Source organism: Heptranchias perlo, chromosome 6, assembly GCF_035084215.1.
Source record: "Heptranchias perlo isolate sHepPer1 chromosome 6, sHepPer1.hap1, whole genome shotgun sequence".
NCBI classification, from domain to species: Eukaryota; Metazoa; Chordata; class Chondrichthyes; order Hexanchiformes; family Hexanchidae; genus Heptranchias; species Heptranchias perlo.
The window spans coordinates 28,567,353-28,579,625 of NC_090330.1; positions in this window are offsets into that span (position 1 = coordinate 28,567,353).

Here is a 12,273-nt window from a genome sequence, read left to right on the forward strand (position 1 = left end):
TCTTTTTTGTTGCTGGTATTTCTACAGAAGAAACTTGAATTCATCATGGCATGGGCAAGGACCATGCCATGATGAATTCAAGTTGCAGCACTGGAGGTCCTGTTGGAGCAGGTCAGGATTCTCAGGGAGATCTTATTTTGCTCAACTGGGAGCAGAATGCCAAGACAACCTCTGTAGCATGCCTGGAGGGAGATCGTGCAATATGTCAATTTTGCCAGCAACACCCCCAGGACATGGGTTGTGGCAGACTGGCTGATGTGTACCATGTTAGTTGCTGACCCAGAGGCAAAAAAGCTCAGAGCAGTCATGACCTTGATTGCCACAGGCAATGCATATCCACTTTTTTTTTATTCGTTCATGGGATGTGGGCATCGCTGGAAAGGCCAGCATTTATTGCCCATCCCTAATTGCCCTTTAGAAGGTGGTGGTGAGCTGCCTTCTTGAACCGCTGCAGTCCGTGTAGTGAAAGTTCTCCCACAGTGCTGTTAGGTAGGGAGTTCCAGGATTTTGACCCAGCGACGATGAAAGAACGACGATATATTTCCAAGTGGGGATGGTGTGTGACTTGGAGGGGAACGTGCAGGTGGTGTTGTTCCCATGTGCCTGCTACCCTTGTCCTTCTAGGTGGTAGAGGTCTCGGGTTTAGGAGGTGCTGTCGAAGAAGCCTTGGTGAGTTGCTGCAGTGCATCCTGTGGATGGTACACACTGCAGCCATGGTGCGCTGGTGGTGAAGGGAGTGAAAGTTTAGGGTGGTGGATGGGATGCCAATCAAGCGAGCTGCTTTGTCCTGGATGGTGATGAGCTCCTTGAGTGTTGTTGGAGCTGCTGATTATAGGTTCCAGGTCTGGCTACAGCAGGTGATACAGGGCAATGACATCTCACGGTTGAATTGCATCCTCCTTGAACATTGTTCTTCATCAAAGTTGAGAAAAGTGATGTGGATTCTGTAGACCCTGTTTGTCTTTGTGGTCTCCCTCTCCTTGATGGTCTTCCTCCAGCCCCTTGTGAATCTTTTTAATCTCTGTGGTTCTGTTGCTGCTTTTCCTCCTCCACAACCAGTTTAGTATTGCTAGCACTGTTCCAATTCTCAGCACAACTCATAGATTGTAATAGCCTCTTCAAAATTTTTCTCGCAAAGTACAGCGTTCTGGAATAAGCTAGGCTTGCTTCCAGCTAGATCCAGTGATCCAACAAGTTTACGGTGAGTGCCCCTTTAACTAGCATTCTAAAGGGCCTGTCTGCTTCACAAACTGCCCACTTTATTGGGTGGGTCCTGCCTTCAGTGATAGTCCTGCTATTTGCCTTGAAAATCGCAACAGGGTCTTATCTCCCGATCTTAATAAGGTTGCTGCTGCAAACAGGCGGGTGCCTGGGCTGCTCAGGTCTTGTGTAAGTGCAAATGGGACGGTAAGTCTGCCGCTACCATTTTCATCCTGCCACCTCTCTGTGCCAAGTGGGCTGAGTGAAAATCAGCCCCATAGTGCCTAGATAAAGGGAGTGCAATGGATGTTGTGCCTATGTATTTTCAGAAGGCATTTAATAAGGTGCGGCATAAGGGTCTTATTATGAAAATGAAGGCACATGGTATACTTTAATTTTATATTATTAGTTATGATTGAGTAGCAAAGCTTATGCTGATTTGGAAAGCAAAGAAGTAGAGTTGGTTGGAACATTGGACTTTCTCTGCAGGGCAAGCTGAGAGTTGGGAGATGCAAATCTGACCTGCTTATACCCCACCATTGGCAGGAGGGTGTAATTACAGCGTGACTAGTTTACATAGGCAGCTTCTATTATAGCTGTGGACATAGGAATTTATAATGAGAAAAGTTTGACGCAAAAGTTTGTCAAAAAAGTTACAACAGGAAGTAAGTTTTGCTAAGCAGGAAGAGCATTTATACATAGACAAAAGGGAAATGATATTGAAGTTTACTGATGATACCAAATAAGGAAGCTGGCAAATTGTAAGAAAGAATGCAAACAATTGCAGCAGGACATAGATAGGTTGAGGAAGCCTTATCCTTCAAATTTTGAATTTTGAAAAAAGCTAGAAAAATAGAGAATCCTGTCTTATAAAAATCTTATTGCATTAAAGAAATCACCTTTGAAATTCCCAGATGTTAAAACTATTTTTAGAAAGAAATAGTAATACTGTTACATGTAGTGGGTTAGCATGAAGAAAAAGTTGGACATGAAGGGGGTGATTTTGAACGTTTGCCCAAACCAGACGCAAAGTCAGCAGTGGATTTAGCAGGAGGCCTGACCAGAAGCTGGTAGGGGGTTTCAGTATTTTGGGGGGCCAGGAAGAGCATTTCTGCTCATCCTGGCCCCACAAAAATTCCACCCAAAAATGTTTGAAGCCATTTTTGGAGTGGCCTCCAGCGGTCCACTTAAGTACTGTTCGTTAGGCTACTCACCGCATGCTGTGCCTATTTGTACTTGAAAATTGCAACCTGGGTCTTACAACCTTTGCATATGCAAGCAACCATTTGGCTGTTTCGGGCAGGAGTGCTGGGTGCCCATTTACAAGTCCAATTGGAAATCACATCAGGCAGGCCTTGGGCATCCAAGGAGCAGCCACTGATTCCCTGTCATTTTTAAATATTGGTCTCCTCGTAAACGGGGCGATTGGCAGTTGAAAATCACCCCAGTAAGACTTGTATACAGCAGGTATAGCTTTTCTAGTTTTGAATCAACAGCCAGCTAAAATCAGTTGATTTCTTGGAGTATAAAGGGTGTTGAAATATATGAACATGAATTCCTTCTAATGTGAATAACATTAAAAGGTAAGACTAGTGCCACGTGCAATGCAAATGCCACTGCAACTTGGCAAGGACAGGGATTATAGGTGTGTGTGAGAAGACACTTCAGCAAGAGCTCTCAATTAACTGGAATTTGTGAAGGGTGGAGGAGGGAGCATTCAAACAGTCAATCCTTCAGGTTTTGAAGGCAGAGATTAGGATTTTGTTAAAGGAGAGAGAGAGAGAGAGGGGTATGTCTGCAAGCAGGCAATGTTACAGAGGTAGAAAATGGTGTCTTGATAACTGACTGGGAAAGTTGATAGAAAAGGTACCAGATGCACAAAGGTGTTGATGTGAGATGAACAAAAGCTTGGCTCATCCAGGACATCAGACAGGCAGAAAGGACTGCAACAAGCTTGGAATCATTGATGGTGGCAGTGAAGTGGAGTTACACTTCCCAAGAAAGTAAGGGACTGAACAGGGCAAGAATTTTACTGTAGTTGATATAGAAGATGGTATACAAAGTAATTCATTTAATACAAAAGTGAAATAAATTCTGCAGACAATGATTGCCATTATTTTTCTCCTTATATTTTTCCTAAATTACAACAGTGACTACACTTCAAAAGTACTTTGTTGGCTGTAAAGCGCTTTGTGACGTCCTGAGGTCATGACAGGCGCTATATAAATGCAAGTTCTTTCTTTCTTTCTCTCTCCTTATATCACATCATTGAAAATATAAGAAGAGTGCCGAATGCCAATGTTTATTAAAAGTTTAAAGTACTTCCACTTCCCAATCAACTCAACTCATGTTATCAGCCCTATAGGCATTTGCAAGATTCACATTTGCAAGTTTAAATTTTTTTAAATTTACAGCATCCTAGAGTATGTGACTTAGATAATTTATGTTTGTCTAGACTATTCAAAACATGTTTGCTTTTAGTCGTGTATAATCCTGATTTAAAGATCAGTCTTTTCTTGAGAGTGGCCTAAGTATAGACATTGTATTTTCCTTATAATCAAGTATTTTATACTGAATGTTAATAAATGTATTCATTAGGACTGGAGTGACGGTGTTGCATAGACTATTTCAACAACAACAACTTGCATTTATATAGTGCCTTTAATGTAGTAAAAAAAAGTCTCAAAATGCTTTACAGGAGCGTTATTAGACAAAATTTGACACTGAGCCACATAAAGGATCAAAGCCACATTAGGACTAATAGCTTGGCCAAAGAGGTCGGTTTCATCATATATGCCTTTAATTTTTTTTTAAACAGGTAAACTGCATGGCTGGTATCTGTAGTATATGGGATAACTGGAATTTCAGAATGAGAAAAGATGACAAAAACAGATTTTCAAATTCAGTACTTTAGAACTGTCTGGAATAACAGAATGTAAAATTACTCCAGAATAAATTGATGACAGACAGATGAATTGTTTAAATTAAATTCCATGTCTTTATATGCAAGAGCTCCAAGGCAGGTGACACTGTGGCAGCAGGCTGTCTACCTCTTTATGCTCGTTTTGGACTGGCAGCTCATGGCGGGATGTAAATGAGCCCAGCAGTTAAAATAGCCCGGGCCTCAAATTGATAGTATCGGGTTGGGAGGGTGGTTTCTGCTCGTCCAGCCTGAAACCCACCCCCAGTTAAAATCCCCCTCCAATAGTCCACTTCATCCGGATAAGATTGTTTGACAATCACCCTCATGGGTTAATACTTTAAAGGTTGCATTAATATTTTGCATCAAAATTAGTGTAAATTTTGAAACCTTCAACTAAATTCAAATTTTGTTTTGTTTTAAGAAAATATTGAATCACATGATCAACAAAAATTGGTACATACCAGCAGATCTCCTATGGTGTTGCTTATGGTGAGTTGGAGGATACTCTATTTTATGCCATATAATGTACAATCTATTGTAAAAGCCATTGATTTATGGTGACTGAATAAGTCAGTTTTAATATCGAGTATTGTAGATATAATAGTGATACTTGAGCTTGAAGTTAATGATTATGCACATATTTATGTGAAACAATAAATTCATCACCTATTAAAAGTTCAGTATGTAGTTGATTTTATCTCTTTTGAGTCCAGCAGACAGAGAGAAATGTTAGGGAAGCATTCCACGTTGCAAGTAGGCAGCAAGAAGGTTGTAGAAACTGTGTGTAGCAGACGAGGGAACCTGGAGGGAGGGAGGAAACCATGTTGATTACATAAGAACATAAGAAATAGGAGCAAGAGTAGGCCATCTGGCCCCTCGAGCTTGCATTCAACAAGATCATGGCTGATCTTCTATCTCAACACCATTTTCTTGCACTATCCCCATATCCCTTGATGCCTTTAATATCTAGAAATCTATCGATCTCTGTTTTGAATGTACTCAATGACTGAGCATCCACAGCCTTCTGGGGTAGAGAATTCCAAAGATTCACCATCCTCTGAGTGAAGAAATTTCTCCTCATCTCAGTCCTAAATGGCCTACCCCTTATTCTGAGACCGTAACCCCTGGTTCTAGATTCCCCAGCCAGGGGAAACATCCTCCCTGCATCTACCCTGTTGAGCCCTGTAAGAATTTTGTATGTTTTAATTTTGATTGATAGTGTTGGGAGGGTCAGTTTATAGTTTGGAGCATTAAGGACGTTTGAGGGTCTTGGAGAACTGGGACAGGGGTTGCAGATGTGGAAGCAGTGAGAGGGGCAATTGAGGAGGTTTGGAGCACTAGGAAGGGAATACTAGGTTCTAATAAATGTAGGAAAGTGGTGTTGGGATATGTGAATACTGGGAAACATCCTGGGAGGAGTGGTCCCAGAGTGTGGGAGCACTAGAAGGGAGTGCTTTGTGTGGTAGTGGTGAGAGTTGAACTTCAAGTATTGGCAGCACCAGGATAGTGGTGGCAGGATGTGGGAACATTGGGCAGTCATGGCCATTGCTGGAAATTGACTTAAAAATCCTTAAGTTTGTTTTCTGTGCTATTATTATTTTTAATTATTATTATTTGGATGAGCTCAAATTTACAGAGGGTGCAAGGTGGAAGGCTGGTCAGGAGACAGTTAGAATAGTCGAGTCTAGAGGTAACAAAGGCATGGATGAGGGTTTCAGCAGGAGATGAGATGAGGCAGGGGCGGAGACAGGCAATGTTACGGAGGTGGAAGTAGGCGGTCTTGGCTCAACTCAGGGTAAATTAGGACGCCAAGGTTGCGAACAGTCTGGTTCAGCCACAGACAATGGCCAGGATGGAGTCGGTTGCTGGGGAATGGAGTTTGTGTGGAGACCGAAGACAATGGCTTCGGTCTCCCCAATATTTAATTGGAGGAAATTTCTGCTCATCCAATACCGGATGTCGGACAAGCAGCGTGACAAATTAGAGGCAGTGGAGGGGTTGAGAGAGGTGGTGGTGATGAGGTAGAGCTGGATGTCGTCGGTGCACATGCGGAGCCTGACATTTTTTCAGATGAAGTCGCCGAGGGGCTGCATGTCGATGAGAAATAGAACGGGGCAAGGATAGATCCTTGGGGGTCTCCAAAGATAATGGTGCGGGAGTGGGAAGAGAAGCCATTGCAGGTGATTTTCTGGCTACAACTGGATAGATAGGAATGGAACCAGGTGAGGGCAGTCCATGCTGGACAATGGAGGAGGATGGTGTGGTCAACTGTGTCAAAGGCTGCAGATGGTTCCAGAAAGATGAGGAGGGATTGTGCACCATGGTCACAGTCAAAGAGGATGTCAAATGTGACTTTGACAAGGGCTGTTTCACTGCTGTGGCAGGGGCGGAAACTTGATTAGATGGGTTCAAACATGGAGTTGCGGGAAAGATGGGCACAGATTTGGAGCCAACAACACGTTCAAGGACATTGGAGAGGAAAGGGAGATTGGAGATGGGGCAGTAGTTTGCAAGGACAGAGGGGTCAAGGGTGGGTTTTTTGAGGAGGGGGCTGATGACAGCAGATTTGAAGGGGAAGGGGACAGTACCTGAGGAGAGGGAACCATTAACAATATCAGCTAACATAGGGCCAGGAAGGAAAGTAATGTGGTCAGCACTTTGGGGGAATAGGGTCGAGGGAGCAGGAAGTGCGTCTCATGGACAAGATGATCTTGGACAGGGCATGAGGAAAGATAGGAAAGAAACTAGAGAAAGATGCGAATTCAGGGCTAGGGCGGGGAGAACCTTAGCCGAAATTTGGCTTGGTGGTCTAGGAGAAGGGAGGGAAGCAGCAGAGGCAGCTGAATGGATAGTTTAAACAATTCATCTGTATTAGGTTTGTGAATTCCCTTCATATTCTCAGAAGCTTCAGTTAGATTAACTGGATGCTTCCTCTTTTCCAAAAAAAAGCACAACCTCCTTTTCCTTATAAACTTAAATTCCAGATAACCAGAACCATCTTTGTTTGCCTGCCTCTGTACCCTGTCAAAGATAATAATTTCCTCCCTATAATGGGGTGACAAATAACATGACCGCTAGAATTAGGCTTTCTGAGATCCAGTGGGAAGAAAAAAGATAACACTAATTTCCCAAATCATTGCAAGACCAATCCTTAGGGAGTACAGAGGGGATTGCCAACTCTATGTGAGGGGAGGATGAAGAGCAAAGATAAAGCTTCCAAGTATAAAATACATTTTCAAATCCTCAGTGTCCTAAGAAAGAGGCTGGGAGGTCTGATGTAGCTAGGAAAGACTCATTATGTTTAGCATTCCAGGAAAGGGGCCCAAGGCTGGAAGATTTTGTCCTGCTGAAGATACAGGGAGTGCATTTGTTTTCTTTCACTTATTATCCATGACTTGTGTGTCTAGTCATATCTTGTTGCTAATCTCAGCTGGTACCACTTGCAAGCCAATAGGGCAGCCTCTACCGAGATCGAGGGCCATATCCACTTGGAGCCATAGAAGACAGTGCAGTAGGTTGTAATCAACTGTGATCTCAGTTGTGACTTAAGAGTAGCTGCCCAGTAAAGTTGAATCGGTGGGAGGGAGGAGGGCGCGCGGGGGGGGTCAATGCCGAAAATATATGCAAGATTCGTATCCTGATCACAGCTTCTTCAGCATGCATCATATGATGAAGAGTTCAATTATTTCATAATCAGGCATCCTTCCAATTCCTATTTAAACTAGTTAATCAACATAAGTACTACTGTGTGGGGAAATTGCCATCTAATCTCGAGTTTTGCTGAAAGCTTGTTTTCGTTTCATGCCTCTACATTACATCCACATTATCCATGCCTTTCAGCATTTCAAGCTCATGAAATATGGTCCTTCTCAAGCTTTTTTAATGAGAACAAGTTGAGTTGTGCCAGCCATAGACTATCCGAGGACACTATTTGGATCATCCCAATCTGACTTTCTTCCAGGAAAAATAGATTCTGTCTTTCAAAAGGGCATCCGTTGCTTGTCTCTTTGGGCGCATTCACTTCACCTGTAATTTACCCTCATAATTATTTTTGTTACTTACCACAGCATTTTTTCCAGACTAGGTGGAACTGCCCAAGTCCTGGCCACATCTTACAGAACAACCATTTATTTCCCCCTTCCCCACATTCAAAAGGTCCTAAATTACAGTATTTTATGTGTCACTGAACTAAAGGGACCCAGTCACTTAGATAGAGAGAAAAGATAGGTTAACATTTTGGGTATTAACCCTTGAACTATAAACTGGAAGAAAGGCAAGTCCCTAATTAATAAGACTAAATAAAATGAAAGATGGGCAACATTTTCTAATTTTATTTCAGATTTTGAACATTTGCAGTTTTTCTACTTTATTTATAGATAAACCCCAGTTTTACTACATCTTGTTTATTCCAGTAATGAAAACCAAATTGAATGTACAATTACCAGATTTACAGTCACAGTATATATTGTAATTATTACAGTTTCACTCCTGAGAGTTAGGAACGTAGGAACAGGAGTAGGCCATTCAGCCCCTGGAACCAGTTCTGCCATTCAATTAGATCATGGCTGATCTGTATCTTAACTCCATTTAACCGCCTGAGGCAGAGCAGAAAGTCCAGTGCTGCTTTAACAACTGAAAGAGCCACGGCAGCCATTTTATGTGTGTAGCAATGTAACTCACTGCAATATCTGAAGCCGCTGCTTCTTCAGGGAACCGAGCCTCCAAGTTAAAAGATTCTTCAGTTGAGGTGTTATTGACTGTAAACCAGCAAAGGAGGACCCAGCTCTTTGAGCCTGTGGGAAGGAGGCCAACAAAGAGCATTATGCAGACCCATGGAAGGAGGTGGCCCTGCCAATGAGTGCCACCTCCAGCAACCCCTACATGACTACTCAAGCCTGAAGAAGTTCATTAACCTCTCGGGGTAGCTAAGGTAACAGGAGGCAGTCGTAACTTGGAACATTGCACTGTAATAGGCATGTTTCCCAGTTGTAGCCACTTTGCTCTCACCCTGTTGAAAACCATCAGCAACTTGCCGCCTATGTGCAGGAGGTACCACAATATATTTCACACCTCATTCCTACTTATGCAGGTCTTCTTTTACTCACAGCTGACCTCCTAAACAATGGAAAACTCAAATGATAGGTATTTCATTGCCAGCGCCTGTTTTCATCTCAATTAAGGGATGTCTTCTGAAACGTATGATGTGGAGATGCCGGTGATGGACTGGGGTTGACAATTGTAAACAATTTTACAACACCAAGTTATAGTCCAATAATTTTATTTTAAAATTCACAAGCTTTCGGAGGCTTCCTCCTTCCTCAGGTGAATGTCAAGAAATCCTCGAACCTCTCGCATTTATAAATCACAGAACAATACCTGGTGATTACAGATAGTCTTTTCAACTTCCCGTTGCCAAGGCAACCAAAGTGTTCAGACAGATAGGTGTTACCTACAGGGCCACCGAATATACAAACGGCCAGAACAAAAAAAACAGAGAGAGAGAGAGGCAGAAACATCCGGAAGGAAAAGACAGCAATTGACCCGTTATATTAAAAACAGTTAACTTTTGTTCGCTGGTGGGGTTACGTGTAGCGTGACATGAACCCAAGATCCTGGTTGAGGCCGTCCTCATGGGTGCGGAACTTGGCTATCAATTTCTGCTCGACGATTTTGCGTTGTCGTGTGTCTCGAAGGCCGCCTTGGAGTACGCTTACCCGAAGGTCGGTGGCTGAATGTCCTTGACTGCTGAAGTGTTCCCCGACTGGGAGGGAACCCTCCTGTCTGGCGATTGTTGCGCGGTGTCCGTTCATCCGTTGTCGCAGCGTCTGCATGGTCTCGCCAATGTACCATGCTTTGGGGCATCCTTTCCTGCAACGTATGAGGTAGACAACGTTGGCCGAGTCACAGGAGTATGAACCATGCACCTGGTGGGTGGTGTCCTTTCGTGTGATGGTGGTATCTGTGTCGATTTTCATGCACAAGTTCGAGCAGGACTTCTTCACTGCACAGGACCTCCAACCAACGCTATACACCAGATACATCGATGACATTTTCTTTCTATGGACCCACGGCGAAGAATCACTAAAGAGACTACAGGATAACATTAACAAGTTCCATCCCACCATCAAGCTCACCATGGACTACTCCTCAGAATCAGTTTCTTTCTTGGACACACGAATCTCCATCAAAGACGGGCACCTCAGCACCTCACTCTACCGCAAGCCCACGGACAACCTCACGATGCTCCACTTTTCCAGCTTCCACCCTAACCATGTCAAAGAGGCCATCCCCTATGGACAGGCCCTGCGAATGCACAGGGTCTGCTCAGACGAGGAGGAACGCGATGGACACCTACAGACGCTGAAAGACGCCCTAGTAAGAACGGGATATGACGCTCGACTCATCGATCGACAGTTCCGACGGGCCACAGCGAAAAATCGCATAGACCTCCTCAGAAGACTAACACGGGACGCAACCAACAGAGTACCCTTCGTCGTCCAGTACTTCCCCGGAGCGGAGAAACTACGCCATGTTCTCCGCAGCCTTCAACATGTCATCAATGACGACGAACACCTCGCTATGGCCATCCCCACACCTCCACTACTCGCCTTTAAACAGCCACCCAACCTCAAACAGACCATCATTCGCAGCAAATTACCCAGCTTTCAGGAGAACAGCGTCCACGACACCACACAACCCTACCACGGTAACCTCTGCAAGACATGCCCGATCATCGACGCAGATACCACCATCACACGAGAGGACACCACCCACCAGGTGCATGGTTCATACTCCTGTGACTCGGCCAACGTTGTCTACCTCATACGTTGCAGGAAAGGATGCCCCAAAGCACGGTACATTGGCGAGACCATGCAGACGCTGCGACAACGGATGAACGGACACCGCGCAACAATCGCCAGACAGGAGGGTTCCCTCCCAGTCGGGGAACACTTCAGCAGTCAAGGACATTCAGCCACCGACCTTCGGGTAAGCGTACTCCAAGGCGGCCTTCGAGACACACAACAACGCAAAATCGTCGAGCAGAAATTGATAGCCAAGTTCCGCACCCATGAGGACGGCCTCAACCGGGATCTTGGGTTCATGTCACGCTACACGTAACCCCACCAGTGAACAAAAGTTAACTGTTTTTAATATAACGGGTCAATTGCTGTCTTTTCCTTCCGGATGTTTCTATGTTTCTGCCTCTCTCTCTCTTTTTTTTTGTTCTGGCCGTTTGTATATTCGGTGGCCCTGTAGGTAACACCTATCTGTCTGAACACTTTGGTTGCCTTGGCAACGGGCAGTTGAAAAGACTATCTGTAATCACCAGGTATTGTTCTGTGATTTATAAATGCGAGAGGTTCGAGGATTTCTTGACATTCACCTGAGGAAGGAGGAAGCCTCCGAAAGCTTGTGAATTTTAAAATAAAATTATTGGACTATAACTTGGTGTTGTAAAATTGTTTACAATTCTGAAACGTAGGTTGAATTCCATATGGTGACATTGCAGACTGGCTTCACTCTGTATACTTACATTTGATAGAAGAAATGGCCCACAACTAAAGACAAGAAAGTACCACCTCAATCCCTAAGGCCTTTGCTGCAAATCATCAGCCAGCCAGCTCAGAACCTCCTGCCAGTGTGGGAGAAGTAGGGGGCTAGGATTGAAAGGGAACACAAAAGCTGACAGCAAGGGGAGGTATAGTGGTCCTAAACAGGAGGAAAGTTGTCAGTTGTTGGGGGAGTGGAATCAGCTGGATTGCTCTTGCATAGAGCCGGCCCAGACTCGATGGGTCGAATGGCCTCCTCCTTTGCTGTAGCCTTTCTACAATACCCTCACCTAACAAAAATCTATCAGTCTCAGTTTTGAAATTTTCGATTGACCTAGCCTCAACAGCTTTTTGGAGCAGAGAGTTCCAGATTTCCACTACCCTTTGCGTGAAGAAGTTTTACATTTGGTAAATTTTCTGTAAATTTATAACATTTCTTTGCTTCAATTAACGGGCTACTAGAGTACCCAGCCAAACTTCGATTGATGACAAAAGTGTAATAACTTCCAACCAAGAACGAATTAAGTTCTCAATTTTATCTGATAATCCCAATCGTATCTAGATCCAAATTAATGCATGCGCCAGATAGACCTAATTTTA